Source organism: Dermacentor silvarum, chromosome 4 (genome assembly GCF_013339745.2).
Source record: "Dermacentor silvarum isolate Dsil-2018 chromosome 4, BIME_Dsil_1.4, whole genome shotgun sequence".
NCBI lineage: Eukaryota > Metazoa > Arthropoda > Arachnida > Ixodida > Ixodidae > Dermacentor > Dermacentor silvarum.
This window is the reverse complement of record NC_051157.2, coordinates 192687533-192708263: the sequence shown is the minus strand read 5'-3', so window position 1 is coordinate 192708263 and position 20731 is coordinate 192687533.

Below are 20731 nucleotides of genomic sequence, written 5' to 3'. Positions count from 1 at the left end.
TATACTTGACGGCTCTTTAAATAGCACGTCACATTTGAATACGGCAAGAAGGGGAAGCCTTAGGGTAAGCTATTTCATACTTTCAGGATCCTATCTATTTATAGCAGCAGAATGACCTATTTACGGGGATTTCAGAACGCAATCTTGTGTTCAAGGTCCAGATGATATTTGGTGACAGATATATCATAAATAGCGTACTTTCAAAAGGATTGTCGGTTGCAAGGTCTTCACCGCACCTAGTGGTATCTGTGAAAACATCATTCCAACTTATTTACAATAGCTAAGTTGCCGGTAAACGGCGTTTGGGTGGCTGTTGCATGACGCAAGAGTGCAGGCAAAAATAAGTCATCCGGCGCTATAAGGATGGAGAAAATGAAGTTGTGAATGAGACACGCGCTCTAATTGTAGTACTTTGTGCTATGAACCATGCTCTCTTAAGTCAAATTTGGCCTGTGAAATCATGTTTTATAATAGTTGTAGCCAATGAGGTCAATGGTGTTCCGCTGCTAAGCACGAGGTCGGGGTCATCAAAACCGGGAAACAAATCCGGGACACGGCGGGCACATTTTGGTGCGGGCGAAATGCGAAGACACCCGCGTAGACCGATTTATGTGTGCGTTAAAGATCCCCAGTGGCCCAATTAATCCGAATTCCCTCACTACGGCGTGCCTCATATCCGATGGTGGTTTTCGGCACGTAAAATCTCATGATATAGACAATGAGCTCAACATGCTTACTTGACAATGTATAGAGTTATTGGCTACGCTCTACGCTAGGGCTGTTCTAAAGAAGAGACTACATGAATAGCCATGATGCAAACCCGAAGCTTTCAGCTAGGAGGCAGCGTCGTGTTAATTCTTCATTATTCCTTCTTTAACCAAACTATATAATGTACATGCCAGACCTGCAAATGTTCTTGTTCTGGCTTAGGATCAAAAGAATGATTCTCCATGCTATATAGGTTGCCTTGGTATGGAAGTGGAAGTGTCAAAATTGTTTCCACGTTTAACACTACTGGCATCCAGCGTGTAAATTTATTGCGCACTTCCCTTCATGATGTCAAAAGGACAAACACTAACACCCTGTATCTTCAGAATAATGCCGGAGGCGCATTGAACGGAGGCATTACATATTCCATTACGTCAGTAATTACCGGCATTCTCACAGTACACTCCCCGATGGGCTTCGCTAGTATTTACGTAGGAAAGTAGAAAAATGTATGGTGTGTTTAGCCCTGTAGGGTTTCCTAATGCACTCGCCATTAAAATATTAGTGAATGTGCTTCAGTCACTAATAAAGATAACATTAGATGACATCGCTGTTGCTATCTTCGAGCAGTGAACACAATTTCTAATGCGAACTTTGCTTTTTTTAGTTTTCGATCGATTAGGAAAATATGCCTTAAAAACGGCACGGCGCTGCTATCTATTACAAGTAGGTACCCTTTTTATTTGATTCTCTGGATGCTTAGCTCATTGAAACGTGTTGTTGACATTGTTCTTGAAGACCATTATGGCGCAGCCTCAACAACACGGAAAGAGTTGCCATCATAGCAATGTCGAATTTGCCATTCCTATTCGCATTCGTCCATAATGCGGTGAAGACAAAAAGACACTTTCATATCATAACTATAGTCATACTTTGCATGCTGACCCAGCCAATGTTCATGTCTGCCCTTTTGATGAAATCAGAATGTTTCATTGCCCGCCTGAGGTCACATGCACTGCCAGGACGAAGAAAAGGCAAAACATAAATTTGGAAGAACGTCACTGAATTCCAGACCTCATCGAGTACACTCCGCGTATACGTACACGATGGTAAAAAAAAGAGAAATATTTCATGGTAAAAGGAATGCCGACACCCTTATGCACTCGTCCTTTTCCATAAAACACCAGCTTGATACAGGAAAGTGCGTCAGCATATATGAATTTTAAATGATCAACATTCCTTGAGACAAAGAAAACGTGACGCGCATGCATGATGTCGTTGACGTTCACGTTCGTACATGTTCGTGTACGTTTATTAACAATGTTTGACATTTTACAGCCCAGAAGAAATCTAGCGTATGTCTTTTATTACCATTGTATGAATTCCGTGCCCACAAATGAAATGGCGGACATGTTTCTCAATTTAACATATCTGCCTTTCAGGTAAAAGCGATTTAATGAAAACCGCGTATTTATCGCATCTTACTTACCATTACGAACTTCGAAAGCATTTTCTGCAACAGAATATATGCAAGTGTGACATTTTCGCATTGCTGCAAAATGTATTTTTTCGTTGACATTCATTCATTTTTGATTCGAGATTTGATGAATCATTCTCACGCCGACTGCTCAGGTAACTCTCGACTGATTTTGCAGCATAATTCAATCAGCTGCTTTATTGTAGTATAGTGGCGGTTCTCGCTGTCGTAAAATAAAACATACCGTAGATTGCGTGAGCATGACTTGAAGCTTCGTCAAATCATATTCACGTAAATGTGACGGAAAGTGTGCATCGCGCGTTCGCAGTTTTCCCTGAATGTATGGTAATATTAGAAGTTTGTTTGTCTATCTGGAACGCTTCTTGAGCCGTTGTATTGTTTTTAAAGGAGTTAAGTCCCCAGAGGCACCACAACTGCGCAACTCAAAGTCCTGCATTTTGTATAACAGCAAGGGCTATACGGTAAGCATGCTTAACTTAGCTCCTTAGATCTTACCTAGCACAATAGTTTAGCCTACCTTTCAAGAATTAGTCAGCACACCACTGTGAAATCATTTTGAACGATTTAGAGCCTGGGTATTACGTGTCGTAGTGGCTTACATTTACAGAAGACAGGAGGTCCGCAGTTGCTGAATAAAAGTTATTGCATTCAATTTCTCTGTTTCAGTTTTCGTTAGTATGTTCCTTCGGACAATTGAATAACTTGAATTAGCAGTTTTAGTTTACTTTGAAAATACAATGCAGTTTAGAGATTGATATAAATTATACTTGACGGCTCTTTAAATAGCACGTCACATTTGAATACGGCAAGAAGGGGAAGCCTTAGGGTAAGCTATTTTACACTTCCAGGATCCTATCTATTTATAGCAGCACAATGACCTATTTACGGGGAATTGAGAACGGCAATCTTGTGTTCAAGGTCCAGATGATATTTGGTGACAGATATATCATAAATAGCGTACTTTCAAAAGGATTGTCGGTTGCAAGGTCTTCACCGCACCTAGTGGTATCTGTGAAAACATCATTCCAACTTATTTTACAATAGCTAAGTTGCCGGTAAACGGCGTTTGGGTGGCTGTTGCTTGACGCACGAGTGCAGGCAAAATAAGTCATCCGGCGCTATAAGGATGGAGAAAATGAAGTTGTGAATGAGACACGCACTCTAATTGTAGTACTTTGTGCTATGAACCATGCTCTCTTAAGTCAAATTTGGCCTGTGAAATCATGTTTTATAATAGTTGTAGCCAATGAGGTCAATGGTGTTCCGCTGCTAAGCACGAGGTCGGGGCATCAAATCCGGGAAACAAATCCGGGACACGGCGGGCACATTTTGGTTCGGGCGAATTGCGAAGACACCCGCGTAGACCGATTTATGTGTGCGTTAAAGATCCCCAGTTGGCCCATATTAATCCGAATTCCCTCACTACGGCGTGCCTCATAATCCGATGGTGGTTTCGGCACGTAAAATCTCATGATATAGACAATGAGCTCAGCATGCTTACTTGACAAGTATAGAGTTATTGGCTACGCTCTACGCTAGGGCTGTTCTAAAGAAGAGACTACATGAATAGCCATGATGCAAACCCCGAAGCTTTCAGCTAGGAGGCAGCGTCGTGTTAATTTTTCATTATTCCTTCTTTAACAAAACTACATAATGTACATGTCAGCCCTGCAAATGTTCGTGTTCTGGCTTAGGATCAAAAGAATGATTCTCCATGCCATATAGGTTGCCATGGTATGGAAGTGGACGTGTCAAAATTGTTTCCACGTTTAACACTACTGGCATGCTAGCGTGTAAATTTATTGCGCACTTCACATTATGATGTCAAAAGGACAAACACTAACACCCTGTCTCTTCAGAATAATGCCGGAGGCGCATTGCACGGAGGCATCACATATTCCATTACGTCAGTAATTACCGGCATTCTCACAGTACACTCCCCGATGGGCTTCGCTGGTATTTACGTAGGAAAGTAGAAAAATGTATGGTGTATTTAGCCCTGTAGGGTCTCCTAATGCACTCGCCGTTAAAATATTAGTGAATGTGCTTCAGTCACTAAATAAAGATAACATTAGATGACATCGCTGTTGCTATCTTCGAGCAGTGAACACAATGTGTAATGCGAACTTTGCTTTTTTTTTAGTTTTCGATTAGGAAAATATGCCTTCAAAACGGCACGCGCTGCTATCTATTAAAGTTGGAGCCCTTTTTTATTTGATTCTCTGGATGCTTAGCTCAGTGGAACGTGTTGTTGACATTGTTCTTCAAGACCATTATGGCGCAGCCTCAACAAGACGGAAGAGAGTTCCATCATAGCAATGTCGAATTTGCCATTCCTATTCACATTTGTCCATAATGCGGTGAAGACAAAAAGACACCTTAAGATCATAACTATAGTCGTACTTTGCATGCTGACCCAGCCAATATTCATGTCTGCCCTTTTGATGAAATCAGAATGTTTCATTCCCCGCCGAAGGTCACATGCACTGCCAGGACGAAGAAAAGGCAAAACATAAATTTGGAAGAACGTCACTGAATTCCAGACCTCATCGAGGCACTCCGCGTATACGTACACGATGGTAAAAAAAAAGAAATATTTCATGGTAAAAGGAATGCCGACGCCCTTATGCACTCTTCTTTTTCCATAAAACCCCAGCTTAATACAGGAAAGTGCGTCAGCATACACGAATTTTAAATGATCAACATTCCTTGAGACAAAGAAAACGTGACGCGCATGCATGATGTCGTTGACGTTCACGTTCGTACACGTTCGTGTACGTTTATTAACAACGTTTGACATTTTACAGCCCAGCAGAAATCTAGCCTTTGTCTTTTATTACCATTGTATGAATTTCATGCCCACAAATGAAATGGCGGACATGTTTCTCAATTTAACATATCTGCCTTTCAGGTAAAAGCGATTTAATGAAAACCGCGTATTTATCGCATCTTACTTACCATTACGAACTTCGAAAGCATTTTCTGCAACAGAATATATGCAAGTGTGACATTTTCGCATTGCTGCAAAATATATTTTTTCGTTGACATTCATTCATTTTCGATTCGAGATTTGATGAATCATTCTCACGCCGACTGCTCAGGTAACTCTCGACTGATTTGGCAACATAATTCAATCAGCTGCTTTATTGTAGTATAGTGGCGGTTCTCGCTGTCGTAAAATAAAACATACCGTAGATTGCGTGAGTATGACTTGAAGCTTGGTCAAGTCTTATTCACATAAATGTGACGGAAAGTGTGCATCGCGCGTTCGCAGTTTTCCCTGAATGTATGGTAATATTAGAAGTTCTTTACTGTATCTGGGAGGCTTGTTGAGCCGTTGTAGTGTTTTTAAAGGAGTTAAGTCCCCAGAGGCACCACAACTGCGCAACTCAAAGTCCTGCATTTTGTATAACAGCAAGGGCTATGAGGTATGCATGCTTACCTTAGCTCCTTAGATCTTACCTAGCACAATAGTTTACCCTACCTTTCAAGAATTAGTCAGCACACCATTGTGAAATCATTTTGAACGATTTAGAGCCTGGGTATTACGCGTCTTAGTGGCTTACATGTACAGAAGACAGGAGGTCCGCAGTTGCTGAATAAAAGTTATTGCAATGAAATTCTCTGTTTCAGTTTTCGTTAGTATGTTCCTTCGGACAATTGAATAACTTGAATTAGCTGTTTTAGTTTACTTTGAAAAATAAATCAGTTTAGAGATTGATACAAATTATACTTGACGGCTCTTTAAATAGCACGTCACATTTGAATACGGCAAGAAGGGGAAGCCTTAGGGTAAGCTATTTTACACTTCCAGGATCCTATCTATCTATAGCAGCAGAATGACCTATTTACGGGGATTTGAGAACGCAATCTTGTGTTCAAGGTCCAGATGATATTCGGTGACAAATATATTAATAATAGCGTACTTTTAAAAGGAATGTCGGTTGCAAGGTCTTCACCGCACCTAGGGGTACTTGTGAAAACAACATTCCAATTTATTTTACAATAGCTAAGTTGCCGTTAAACGGCTTTTGGGTGGCTGTTGCTTGACGCACGAGTGCAGGCCAAAATAAGACATCCGGCGCTATAAAGATGGAGAAAATGAAGTTGTGAATGAGACACGCGCTTTAATTGTAGTACTTTGTGCTCTGAACCATGCTCTCTTACGTCTAATTTGGCCTGTGAAATCATGTTTTATAATAGCTGTAGCCAATGAGGTCAATGGTGTTCCGCTGCTAAGCACGAGATCGGGGCATCAAATCCGGGACACAAATCCGTGACACAGCGTCCACATTTTGCTGCGGGCGAAATGCGAAGACACCCGCATAGATAGATTTACGTGCGCGTTAAAGAACCCCAGGTGGTCTAAGTTATATCGGAGTCCCTCACGACGGCGTGCTTCATAATAAGATGGTGCTTTTGGCAAGAAAACGCCTGTGATGAAGCCAATAAGCTGAAACGCTAGCTTGATTGATAAAAAGTTACTTGCTACGCCCTGTGCTAGAGCTGTGCTCTATAGCACAGTGCGTACACGTTGTTCTTGAAGCCCCTTATTGTCACTTTGGCACTAATGTGACCGTTCACTTGAGCGGCTGTAGCTCGCCAACTAACCCTCAGAGCGAAAGGTGTTAAATGGCAGTCTGTTGTCTAAACCTGCCGCTATGTGTGCTCTGTAGGCGCACCGCACTATATCTGCCGGTTGGCCCGCTATTTCGAAAGTTCGGTTTCTTTTCAACACACCTGGTATAGTGGAGCATGTTTTTTTTTTCAATGTACAAGCATTGATAGCTCCAACATAGATTGTGGTATTGAAATTTAACACAGGTGTGCAGCAAGAAACGCTATCACAATAGTAATAATGCAGGGCATATGGCCTGTGAGTATTCACGGAATATTTCGTCGTACTGGTGCCATAAGATGCATTTTGGTGCACACCTATTTCTTCTTCAAGTGGGGCTTTCTTCTTCTCTAAGCTGTGTTGCTTCCCTGAAAGCGGATCTTTCTTCTAATATACACCTTTAGATTGCCCAATATGCACTTTGGCTGCTCCGCAAAGTTGCTCCAAGCTTATATATGCTTTTGAGGTTTCTGCTTCATGATCACAGTAGTGCTGCAAAAAAGTTGTAGGTGGCATTATCTATTACAGCATCCCAATATGCGAGCCAAATGAGATGCCAACAACAGGAATAGTACAATATAACTAGGGAATAGCCGTTCAATTCTTCATTTCATGTCAATGCGTGAAAAGTGTTCACAACAGAAATCTGTTCCCAATACTGATAGGCACGTTTTGTGTAGGATTTCAAGCAATGATACAGGCAGTGAGGCAAGCCTTGCAAGTCAGCCAGTGAACCCAGCATGCCAGCCAGCGAGCCCAGCATGCCACCTGCCGAGACCTGCGAGCCAGCCAGTGAGGCACCGCGATCCAGCGGTTTTCAGCGGTACAGATGAGCATGACGTCAATGACTGGTTGTCTTCTTACGAACGGGTGAACTTGCACAATCGATGGGACGGTACGTAGAAGTTAAATAACGTCATCTTTTACCGTGCGGTGGTCGCTCAACTCTGGTTTAAAAATCACAAAGCCCACTTTCAGTCGTGGTCCGTATTAAACACCAGTTTCGCCGAGGTTTTCGGTTGCCCCGCCGTTCGCAAGTTGCAGGCCGAACAGTGGTTACGAGAGCGAGCGAAACAATCCGGTGAAACATTCACCTGTTATATTGAAGAGGTTGTGGACCTGTGCAAACGTGTGGATGCTTCTATGTCTGAAAATGACAAATTAAAACACATTTTGAAAGGCATTGCCGATGATATTCTTCAAATGTTGATCGCCAAGAGTCCGCGCACCATAGCAGAGCTCATAAACCTGTGCCAAAGCTATGACGAGTTGAGGAGGCAGCGCGATTTGACCAGGCGCCCCTCAGCTGACGAGGCCCTCTCTTCCATGACCGTCTTCTCTTATCGCTCCCTCCTCCTTACATCAATGCAAGCTTTCGTGCGGGAGGAAGCTGCACGTCATCTTTCTCTACTACCCTTCGCTGCGCTACCCCAACAGCAGCCGCTGCCGCAACTGCCTCCTACACAGCTCGCCTGAGACTCCCCGACAGGTTATTGAAGATCAAGTTGCTGAGGCTCTATCAAAGGAGCATCAGTAGAACCATGTCGCCGTGCCACTTATTCACGCATCGGTCACCACGCAGCTCCTCGTCAACCACTCGCTGCGCTACATCAACGGCGGCTGCCACCATTCATTATCCCGTTCATCGATCTGTTCCTGCCTTTGCTAACCCGTGGCGCACGCAAGACAACAGGCCCTTATGTTATGCCTGCGGTATTCCCGGGACTCTGCCGCCGCCGCATGCTGCACTCTAATGGCTTTGTGCAGTCGCCTCCCTACGCCGACGTGCTACCATTCCATGACACCTATTTTAGTCGGCAGTCGAACAGGACACCAGATGAGCGCCCAATCCTTACACGTCGTTCACCTTCCCCGCATCGCCGCTCGTTCTCCCCCATGCGTCGGCGCCCTTTTCCCACGCAAGAGGAAAACTAAGGGCCGTAGTTCCGGAGGCAGGAACTTCATCACCATCGATCCGTACAAGTCCTCCATTCTGGCCTTCAAACGTTGTCGACCTTACTGTTGACGGCGTCCCTACCGTTGCACTTATTGATACTGGAGAAGCCGTCTCTGGACTAAATGAACGGCTCTCGCGTGCTTTACGAAAAGTTACGACGCCACTTCCTCGGTTTTCTATTCGCACAACAAGCGCCCAGCTAGTTCAGCCTTCAGAAGCATGCACAGCTAGACTTGTTATTCAGGGCGTTGTCTATATCGTGGAGTTTGTGGTTCTGCCATACTGCTCTCACGACGTGATACTTGGGTGGGACTTTCTTTCGCGAAATAACGCCACCATCAACTGTGCGCGTGTTGAAGTCGAATTATCGTCTTTGTGTGACGTGCCCCTTGTTGGCGCCACTTCTCTTCCCGCTAAGCAGGTCCTTCGGGAGGATATCGCCATACCGCCGTACTCTTCTGCTGTTGTTCCCGTTTTCTGTGGCGCTGTCTCGGAAGGCGCTGTCATCTTCACTCCTTCGGAACTCGTCATAACTCGCAAAGATGTTTCCGTCCCTTTCGCCACGCTTGACATTTCAGCTGGTTTCAGCTCCATCGTTGTCTGCAATCCGCTTCCTACAGCCCTGAAAGCTCCCTGCGACAAAGCATTTGGCCCGTGTTCAGCCTCTTGATGACATCAGCTCACTGACTTCGGTGCACTTCCCACTTCTGCTCCGCCATCACCTGCCTTATCCACTCCTTTCATTGCCGACATCGTTGTGTTTGTCCCTTATTGCAACACCTACCTTCTCCGCCTTAGGCAAGTGTTGACGTCCTCGACCAACCCAGGCCTGCAACTGAACCTAAAAAAGTGCCAGTTCGCCGCGCGCAAGCTCATGATTCTATGTCACGTCTTATCATAAGAGGGCTGTTGCCCCGACCCATCGAAACTTCGGGCTGTGGCAGAGTTTCCAAAACATAAGACACTCAAAGAAATCTGCGCCTTCATCAGCCTCTGTTCAAACGCTTTGTTCGGAAGTTTGCCTCGATTATAGCATTTCTGACACAACTCTTAAGTGGCGCCAACGACCTATCTTCCTGGTGCCCTGCATGCAGCACCGTGTTCGCGACCTTACGCCATCTCCTGACGTCTCCGCCTATACTGCGACACTACGACACCCCTGCCCCAACTGAAGTGCATACCGATGCCAGTCGTATTGCCCTTGGCGCTGTCCTTGTGCAGCGCAAACCTGGCTACTCCGAGTACGTCGTTGCTTACTTACGCCAGTCGTGCGTTGACCAAAGCGGAACGCAATTACAGCGTCACATGAAACAGAATGCCTGGCCATCGCTTGGGCATTCGGAAAGTTTCCCCCCCATTTACACGGCAGGCCTTTCAATGTGGTTACTGACCATCATACCCTTTGTTGGTTGTCCTTTTTAAAAGTCCCGTCTGGACGCCTTGCCTGCTGGGTTCTTCGCATTCAAGACTACGACATACACGTCGTTTACCGCTCAGGCCGCAAGCATACTGACGCTGACGCTCTATCACGCTCTCCGCTGCCAGCAGGCACTGCCTCCCTCTGCACCTTTGAGGTGGTGTCGTCGGTCGACATCGACAACTTCGCATCAGAACAGCGCAAGGATTCTTGGGTGGCCTCTCTTTTGGATCTCCTTTCTGGCTCGCCTGCATCTCCCATCTCCCGCTCCCTGCGTCGCCAAGTTGCCCATTTTGATTTGCGGGATAACCTCTTGTATCGACGCAACTACGAGCCCGATGGCCGGAAGTAGCTCGTAGTTATCCCGAGGACTTTGCGTTCTGAGATGTGCGCGTCTTTATGTACCGATCCACCATGTGCACACGCAGTCATTTAAGAACACGTATGAGCACCTGCCTACTGCGCTGTTACTACTGGCGAGGAATGTTTATCTTTGTCCAAAAAGCTTTTCCGCTCGTGCCCGCAATGCCAACGCCGCAAAACCCTGCCTCAATTGGCCCACGGTTTATTACAGCCACTTCCCTGCCCTGCTCGTGCCTTCGACCGTGTGGGAATTGACCTGTACGGGCCGCTACCGCTAACACGCGCTGGCAAACGACGGATTAATGTCGCAGTTGATCACCTTACACACTATGCTGAAACCGCCGCTCTACCTGCAGCCACCGCCAGTGACGCTGAATCCTTTCTGCTCCATCGTTTCAGTCTTCGTCATGGCCCACCTCGGGAAGTGCTGAACGATAGAGGCCGTGTATTTTTGTCACAGGTGGTCGCTTGCTCAATGCCGCATTGTTCACCGGACAACCACGGCGTACCATATTTAAACTAATGGGCTTACGGAGCGTTTCATTTGAAGTGTTGGTGAGATGCTCGCTATGTAGCTTTCATCGGATCACAGAAACTGGGACATTATCCTCGCATTTGTCACGTACGCATGCAATACGGTTACACAAACTACTACGGGATTCGCCTCATACTTTCTCCTCTACGGTCACCATCTTTCCCACACCATTGATGCAGTTTTTCCTTATCAACCAGACGCGTCAGAGTGTGCTCCCGTTTCGACCGTCAACCAATACGCCCAGGAATGCCGTCAATTAGCCCGAAATTTCACTTCCGACGACCAACAACGACAAAAAATTGTCGCACTTTCACCCGAAACGCGAAGCATCAATTGCGATAGCAAATTAGTACACACTATACGGATTAAGGATAGTAGTTTTATCAACTGCATAAACTTGGACATGCAGCAGCACTAGCAACGCGCAGAACTATTGTCGACGCCGTCGGCGTTTTGCCCGTGTTCGAAACGAACGCGCGCGGCGTTGGTGATTGATCCTGGTGCCTCTGGCGGTGGCTCGGAGGTTTTCGTCGACATGTCGAAATACGCATGTGGTGCCGCAGCTAAACGTTGCCTCCCCGCCCTTCCTGCCGTCCCCCCGCGGCTTTTCGCGCGACGGAAGAAGTCAAGTTTGCTCTCTCTCTCTCTCTCTCTCTCTCTCTCTATATATATATATATATATATATATATATATATTATGAAAGAAAGGCTCACACGTTTAACAACAACAAAAATACTATTATTTTACTTACTGTTAAACGTGTGAGCCTTTCTTTCATAATATTTTCACCGGGTTCAGCGCAAACTCCTAATTGACTATATATATATATATATGGTGATAGTAAAGGAGGAAAGAGTCGCTTAATTCTGCAGCCTTTCATGGAGCACAGCGCAGAACGCGCGTTTGCTTTCCGCCGTGCATTCGGTCCCCGTGAAAGTGCGCGTCCCTCGGGCCCTTTCACTCGCACATACAGCATACGGCACCCGGCGACGATTTCATCGCCGTTGTCATCATACGGAACCTCACGGCGACGGCGACGGGAGAAATCCGCGTTAGAGTGTTCATATAATTGCTATCGCAATAAAAGGCAATCGTGATGGCGACGCTATGAACCCCAACTTTGTTCCCGGCACACTTATCTTGTAGTCCTTGCCTTGTACCACGCTTAGACTTTCGAAAAAAACTTCTCTCAAAGTATGATACCGCATCGTCAAACGCACCTTTCCGATCACGCACATACTAGAACACAACGGACTATCGCGTAGAACATTCCCTCCACCACACGTGAAGCTGAACCGTGCAGATGCAGCGGCTTGGCGCGAGCTCCCAACTAATGTGTTCACCAGCCTTGCTCTCCGCCACACTTTTTACCCTAGCCAGTACCCCAACAAATATCCTTTCTGTGGTGGACACCCAAACATCTCCCATTCTACGCGGGAATGCTCAAAACCACCCGGCCTACCTAGAATACCCAATGCCTCCCCATCCCAGTGGGAAGCCGCTCTTTCCAGCACAGCCTTCGACGACCAGCAATACCTGATCGACCGGGCCAGCCGGATAGCAGCAGCAAATGGGGCCCTAGACTGAGGCCTCAACCCTCTGAGACTTCGTCACAAAACACCAAATGATAGTTGACCTTTCCGGTCAACTATGTCATAGAGCCGCTTACACCGACATCAGACAAGCGCCGCCGTGGACGTGATGTTGTCCACGTTCACCGCCTGAAAGAATACTATGACACGCTCGTCTCCACGTCGTAAGTCACCAGGATGGCACCGCTTTTGCGCCGGGGGTAATTATAATAAAGAAGAAGAGCACATAGACAAGGCCAGCCTGATCGTCTGTTTGATGCCTGCAGTGCAACCAGTGGGCCAGCCGGATCGCCGGTGTTTAGTACGAGGGTGAGCCGCTCAGGCACACAACTGTTCCTGCTCTGGGTCACCGGATTCTCGGTTACAAAGAGACGCTGCCATCTCAACTGTTCAATACACCCCTCTACAATTTATTACAGCGTAAGCTGTAATGGGCTCATTCCAATAGCTGCTTCGGTTCGCGATGCTGTCCGCAACCGCCGTTGGGGACCGTAACCGCTATCGCCGGAAATGCGAAAAAAGAGACCGGTTCCCTCTGGGATATAACCCGCGTCCACTGCGTGGGAGCCAGATGCTCTACCACTGAGCCACGCAAGCGCTTGCTATTGAGCGGCGGGAAAATGCCATGATAAACGCTCCCTAGGCAGGCGCACAGGCGCAGATGGCCCAAGCGTCCGCGAGTATGGTGGCGCCATCTAGGTAAGGCGCCTGGAATCGCAGCGTGCGCAGGCGCAGACGACGAGATACGATTCAGACGAGGCGCGCAATCAACGCGATTCCGATGCGAGATCTGCGCCACATATTCTGGATACCTCTTCGGTACACATTATGGCGTCTCCTCGTTGGTATACGAACCGCTGGTGAAGAAGCGAATCGTAGAGCTACGTGCGCGGCTACAACCAGGCATCATCGGGCTCAGCAGACTGCTGCGCAAAAAGCATTACAAGCCGCAGCTCGCCGTCGACGACAGGCGGACAGTTGAGATCGCTGTCGTCAAAACGTGGCGAAGATGACTTTGTCGCGAAGACTGTGGTGTGCGTGGTGCCGAAATTGGAGCTACTCTTGAGCCGCCCCACCAGCTGACGCTGTAACTGTGCTGCGCGTGCCTGCGCAGGCCTGTGACTTTTTTAAAGAGTGGTTTTGCGGGGAAGGGGAGTGACGGTGACAATGAACTTTAATTGGGAGTGTCATCTGTTCTTTGAATATGCTGCCAGTATGCTTAAAGGGACACTGAAGACAAATATTAAGGAAACCTAAAGTAACATATCAGTGCTGGCGAAAGTCTATGGCGTCAATATTGATACGGAACAGCTGCCACAGTGTGGCTGCACTGAAGAGGAGGAAGAGGATGCGTTGCCGCTTGATATAGGTCACCATCTTGGCCTCTTTTGCTTCTGTGTAAATAAATTGTAAATAGCCTTCCGCATCAGCTACACGTAACATTATTTAGTGGAAGTGGACTTTCCCCGTACCCGCTATGGAGCTTCCCAGCGGTCGCAACAACGCCAATGCAACTTCGGCTCCTGCTGGCGGCACTTCGTCTATGCAAGCCTCTACGCCGGAAGCCATGACTTACGTCCCCATTTCCCCCCTCGTAATCCGGGCGATTTCACTGGAGTCGGCAGTCCTGATGTTGACTACTGGCTCCGCTTGTACGAACGTGTCAGCACCAGTCACAGGTGAGATCCAACTATTATGCTCGCGAACATTCTTTTCTACATCTACGGCACTCCACAAGCATGGTTTCAGACTCACAAAAAGGAGATCACGAGCTGGGATTTCTTCAAAGAGAAGCACCGCTACCTTTTTAGCAATCCTTCTGGTCGCTAATTCTATGCAAAGAAGGCTCTTGTCACACGCCTACAGACGTTGACCGAGTCCGACGTGTCGTACATGCTCGACTTCATGGCCCTTTGTAGCAAGGCTGACACGAACGTGTTGGGGGACGAGACGGTTAGTCACGCCCTCAAAGGCATTGCTGACGATGCCTTCAATCTAGTGGTGTTCAACAACGTTACCAGCATCGATACCATGCTCGAGGAATGCCGCCATCTCGAGCATGCTAAAAGCCGCCAGGTATCCCAACAAATCACGCGCCTTCCAACACAGCTGCTACGTCATCTTGTGACGACCTCTTCCACCAGCCCTCACGATGTGACAACTCAACCCGCATCATTCGTCGTGAGTTCGAAGCAGCACAACCGGCGGTCACTTAATTCCCGTCATCTGATCCTTCTCCGGCGACGATCTCCTTGGTACAGGCCATCGTCCGTCAAGAATTGTCCAACGTCGGCCTTCACTCCGTTCGTCCCGTGTGCTCTGAACCTCTTTCTTCACCCACGTTCCAACCTGGCTCTTCTTACTACTCTTATGGACAGCGCAAACCGTCCGAATGGCGCACCATGGACGACAAGCCGATATGTTTTAACTAGCGACGCATCGGGCATATTGCTGGAAACTGCCGCAGCCGCTCGACATCTCCGACACGCTATTCTTATGACTACAGCCCGCGTTCCTCTAGTTCATGCTTTTCATTCGCTCGTTCTATGCCTAACCCTTCATCTCTCTCTGCGACACCTCTGACAAGAACTCGCCACTCCCGCTCACCTTCTCCCTCCAGCCGTCAATCCCGTTCGCCTCCGTCACGGCGCGCTCCTTCTCCGACCTATTCGCAGCTCCCCCGACCGGAAAATTAGACAGTGCAGCTTTTGGAGGTAGAGCTGCATCGACGACATTGGCACGAAGTCCTCGCTTCATATTACCGACGAACCACAATCTTTTGGACGTTCTCGTGGACTATATTCCTGTGGGCTCGGTGATTGACACAGGGGCGCATGTGTTCATTATGAGTGTTGCTCTGCGCCGTGGGCTCGAGAAAGTTCTGATGCCTGCGCCGAACCGAACCGTACGAGTCGCCAACATAGGGACTATCGCTTTTGTTGGCATGTGCTCTGCCTGACTCACCTTCGCTGAGAGAAACACCGTCGTTCTCTCTAGTGTCATCGAGTATTGCTCTCACCAACTCGTTCTCAGTCTGAATTTTCTCGCCACTCATTCTGCCCTCATTTACTGTTCGGTTGGCTCACTTCGCCTTGACTTACCTCTTCTTGCCAACCATGTGGACCCGCCTCAAATCCGTTCAAGCTGCATGGATTGTTTCCGCCTTCCGGCTAAATCTGTGACACACGCCGACTTGTTTTTCACACCAGCTGTACCCGACGGCAATTATATGGTCGCACCAATTCCAACCGTTATGCTCACACATGGTGTTACCGTTCCGTACACTCTGCTGACAATTACTGGCAACTGCACCTTCCTTCCTCTAGGCAACTTCGCACTAACCGCGCACGTACCTGCCCCAGGGGTTCTCACTGGCTGAAAATTAGCGCTCTGCAGGATGATCAGGTCGAGCCATTCACAGTCGAAGACTGTTGCAGCTAAGCCCTTCCCGCGACGTCATCCCACGGCAGTGGCATCGACATTGAGACCATGATTTCCTGTGATCTTACAGCTCAAGCTGAAGCCCTCTGCCGCGTTTTTGAAGGCTATCGCGACATTTTTTACTTTGACAATCGACCCTTAGGCCAAATGTCCATCGTGACTCATTGCATAAATACTGGCGATGCGAACCCTATTCACCGACGCCCATATCGTGTTTCCGCATAGGAACGAGCATTTACCCTGCAGGAAGTAGCAAAGATGCTTGAAAAGGAAATTATCCAGCCTAGCTGTGGTCAGTGGGCTTCTCCCATCGTATGTGTCAGAAAGAAGAATAACACGTGGTGCTTTTGTGTACATTATCCTAACCTGAACAAAATAACAAAAAGGACGTTTATTATTTGCCAAGTAATAATAACGCTCTAGACTGCACGTACGGTGCCACCTATTTTTCTTATTTGACCTACGGTCAGGCTACTGGCAGATTGCCGTCGACGACACGGACCGAGAGAATACCACCGACGTTCTTGATCAGTTCAAGGTGATGCCTTTCGATCTCTGTAATGCACCGGCAACCTTCGAACGAATGATGGAATCATTGCTTCAGGGACTCAAGTGGTCCACCTGTTTGTGCTATCTGGACTACGTCATCGTTTTCATGCCCACATTCATCACGCATTCATTCATTCATTCTTTATTATTAGGACACAAATATACAATCTCAGTAATTCGTCAGCCCGCCAATTATATGCGTGTAAAGCTGTATGCTCGCTTTACAGCTTTACAATTCGCTCGTTGGGCTTTACAGCTGGAAGAATATACTTTCTCTGTCGCGCACAAGATAGGCAGCTTGCACCAGGATGCAGATTGTTTATCCCGCTATGCCGTGGTAGATGCGGAAGATGCAGACGCCATCGCTTCCGTTTTCGCTGTGTCAAAGTTGCTTCAAATCGGCAAAGAGCAACACCGCGATCCTTCGTTACGAGCCCTTATCGAACGGCTGGATTCAACAAGTGATGACGCCTCTCTCCGGATGTTTCTCCTCAAGGAGGGGGCATTATACCGCAGTAATTTCGATCCCCATGGCCCTGAACTTCTACTAGTCATCCCATCACACCTTTGTTCGAATGTCCTCTGCCGAATCTCGACCGTCTTTCAGCCATTCTTGACGTTTTCCGCCGGGCCGGTCTCAAGTTGAACTCTTCGAAATGTCACTTTGCTGGCCTCCAAATCACCATCCTTGGACACCTCGTGGATGCAAGCCGCGTACGACATGATCCGGACAAAATTTGCACCGTTACGAACTTTCCTGTCCCAAAATATACAAAGGAGGTTCGCTGTTTCGTAGGGCTCTGCTCCTATTTACGGCGCTTTCTCAAGGATTGTGCGTCCATTGCACGTCACCGTTACCGACCTCTTGAATAAAGACGTCCCGTTTTCATGGGGTCTTGACCATGCCGCATCTTTTTCGCAGCTCACTACTCTTCTTACCACGCCTCCAATCCTGCCCACTTTGACCCGTCTCCCTGATGCCAGTGGTCACGGCATTGGCCAGTGTTAGACAACGCCAGCGTGGACATGATGGCGTTATAGCCTATGCCAACCGACTTTTATAATCCGCCGAGCGCAATTAGTCAATCACCGAGCGCGAGTGCCTCGCTCTTGTGTAGGCAGTCGTGAAGTTTCGTCCGTACTTGTACGGACGCCACTTCCGTGTGATCACTGATCACCACGTTCTCTGCTGGCTTTACAGCTGCTCGCTTTACAGCTTTACAATTCGCTCGCTGGGCTTTACAGCTGCAAGAATATACTTTCTCCGTCGCGCAAAAGACGGGAAGCTCGCACCAGGATGCAGATTGTTTGTCCCGCTATGCCGTGGAAAATACAGACGCCATCGCTTCCGTTTTCTCTGTGTCAAAGTTGCTTCAAATCGGCAAAGAGCAACGCCGCGATCCTTCGTTACGAGCCCTTATCGAACGGCTGTATTCAACAAGTGGTGACGCCTCTCTCCGAATGTTTCTCCTCAAGGAGGGGGCATTATACCGCTGTAATTTCGATCCCCACGGCCCTGAACTTCTACTCGTCATCCCATCACACCTTTGTTCGACTGTTCTCTGCGAACTTACCACGTTCCCTAGGCTGGACACTTGGTCGTCTCGCGCACATGCGACCGTGTACGTCATCGCTTCTTGTGACCGGGTCTCGTCCGCTCTGTGCGGCGTTACGATGTGAGCCCTGTCAGCGCCGGAAGAAGCCCTCTGCGCTTCCAGCTGGATGTCTCCAGCCAATCGACGTGCCCCCCGAACCCTGTTTCAGCGTTGGCCTAGACCTTCCTGGGCCGTTTCCTCTATCGGGCTCCGGAAATTAATGGGTCGCCGTCACTACCGATTACACTACGCGGTGCTTAATCACAACAGCCCTGCGGACAAGTTGTGCTACTGACGTCGCTAGCTTTCTACTCTACATCATTTTAGTGCACTGTGCTCCGCGCCAATTACTAACGGACCGTGGCCGTAGCGTTCTCTCGTCAGTCGTTGAGGACCTCCTCCACTCCTGCTCCACGTCATACCATCCACAGACCAACGGCCTCACGGAGCGCCTCAAACGGACCACCACCGACATGCTTTCGAAGTACGTAGCGGCCTACCACCACGACTGGGATCTTCATTTAGCATATGTGACGTTCGCGTATAATTCATCGCGTCACGATATCGCCGGCTATTCACCATTCTCTATCCTATATGACCGAGACCCCGCTTTACCCTTGGACACCCTTCTGCCCTCGCCCGCACGTTCAGCCAATGAAAAAAGTTAGCAGCCGATCCACGAAGTGAATGGTGATGATGGAGCGAAGCTCCTTGGACCATTATGAAATGTTCATGAAGTGCTTATTAAATGATTACGAGACCGTTTATGTGTTTGAAAGTGTTTGTTAAATGATTACGAGACTGGTTATGTGTTTCAAACTGTTTATTTATAGACATGTAGTAGTGGTTTTCGTTTTGCTTTAACGAGAACGGCTTTGTGGTCGTGGAAGGGTAGTGTGAGTAGCGTCTCAATCACATCCATTGGCGTTCACATCCACGTCACATCCACGTTGGCGAATACCATGTCTGTGCACTTGCGTTCAGTAGCGTGTCTTGCCTTGACTTCGGGGTCTTGCAGCCGTCGGCGCTGAGCTTCTCTCCTCGAGCTTTGGCTTCGGGGTGTTGCAGCCGTTGCTGGCGTGCTGCTGCTTCTCGTGTTCGTGGGTCGAGGTTAGCTTCGCGGCGTTGCCGTTGGGCTGCCGCGTCTCGTTCTCGATGTGTAGCATGAGAGTCACGACGTTTGCGCTTACGTTCGCGCTCCTCTATATTACAGTGCTAAGTGTAGCGAAAGCGGCGCAACACCTGCGCGCGGTCCGTATGCGCACCGCGTGCGCTCTGCGAACGGTTCTGCGCATGACGTCGTGCGCTTTCTCGGAGAGGGATTTCGGAGTGGCGCCGGCGCAGCGCAGCACCTGTGCGCGGGCGGTATGCGCGCTGCGGGCGCGATGGCGAGCTACGACGACGACGGCGACAACGGACATCGTGAGAGCCTAAGTAGCTTCGCTCCTAATACGCCCGCGACGCGATCGCACGTGCCGACCATGCGTGGCAGCTCGCCCGCACCCGTCTAGAGGCCTCACAGGATCATCAGAGACGATTCTATGATTGCCACCATCGCGATGTCCACTTTTCTCCGGGTTCTGTGGTGCTTCCCTAGTCACCCATCCACCGTGTGGGCCTTTCCGAAAAGCTGCTGTAGCGTTACACTGGTCCATAGCATGTGGTGCGAAAAGTGATCGATGTCACAGGTGAAATCATCCCCACCGACCCCTCAGCGTCGTTGTCAGCTGCAAGCGACATCGTTCACGTAGCAAGACTAAAGCCATATCACACACCTTTCACCATGGATGTGTAGCTTAAGCACTTGCACGGTGCTTCTACTGCCGGGGGTGATGATACGGAACAGCTGACACAGTGATGGCTGCCCTGATGAGGACGAAGACGACGTGTTCACACTTTATATAGGTCACCGTCTTGGACCTGCGTTGGCTTCCGTGTAAATAAATTTTAAATAGCTTTCCGCATCAGCTACACGAAACAATATTATCGCGAACAGAGGTTAGGTATTCGAGAAATTCAGGTAAATGCAGTACACAAGTTGATACTGCCCGGGCACATTTAACTACTAGCCTGATGACAGAGGTATTCCTAATTACAACTTTGTCAGTAGGTCTCGAACCACTCCTAAGAAAATGAACATAATAGTACAAAAAGAAATGCTACTTTTCCAGTTCTATTTCAATTTTAGAAAAGAACTCATTGACGTTACCCTCCACAACGATGCAAGCGGTCAAAAGGTTTCGTTTTCTCTGCACTCTGTACCGCCTGCACTTTCGCGTCTCAGTAGGTTTTTTTACCGCGTAGTGCTGCGTTGGTGTTGCTGTCTCGCAGTGCACACACAAACTGTAAGTAGCATAGAATGCCACGTTCATATGTGTCCACGCCACTTTACCATGAGCAGCCCTTTTTGGCTCTGTTTTGGCTCGGTTCTTGGCTCGGTTTCTTGATGCGTGCGCG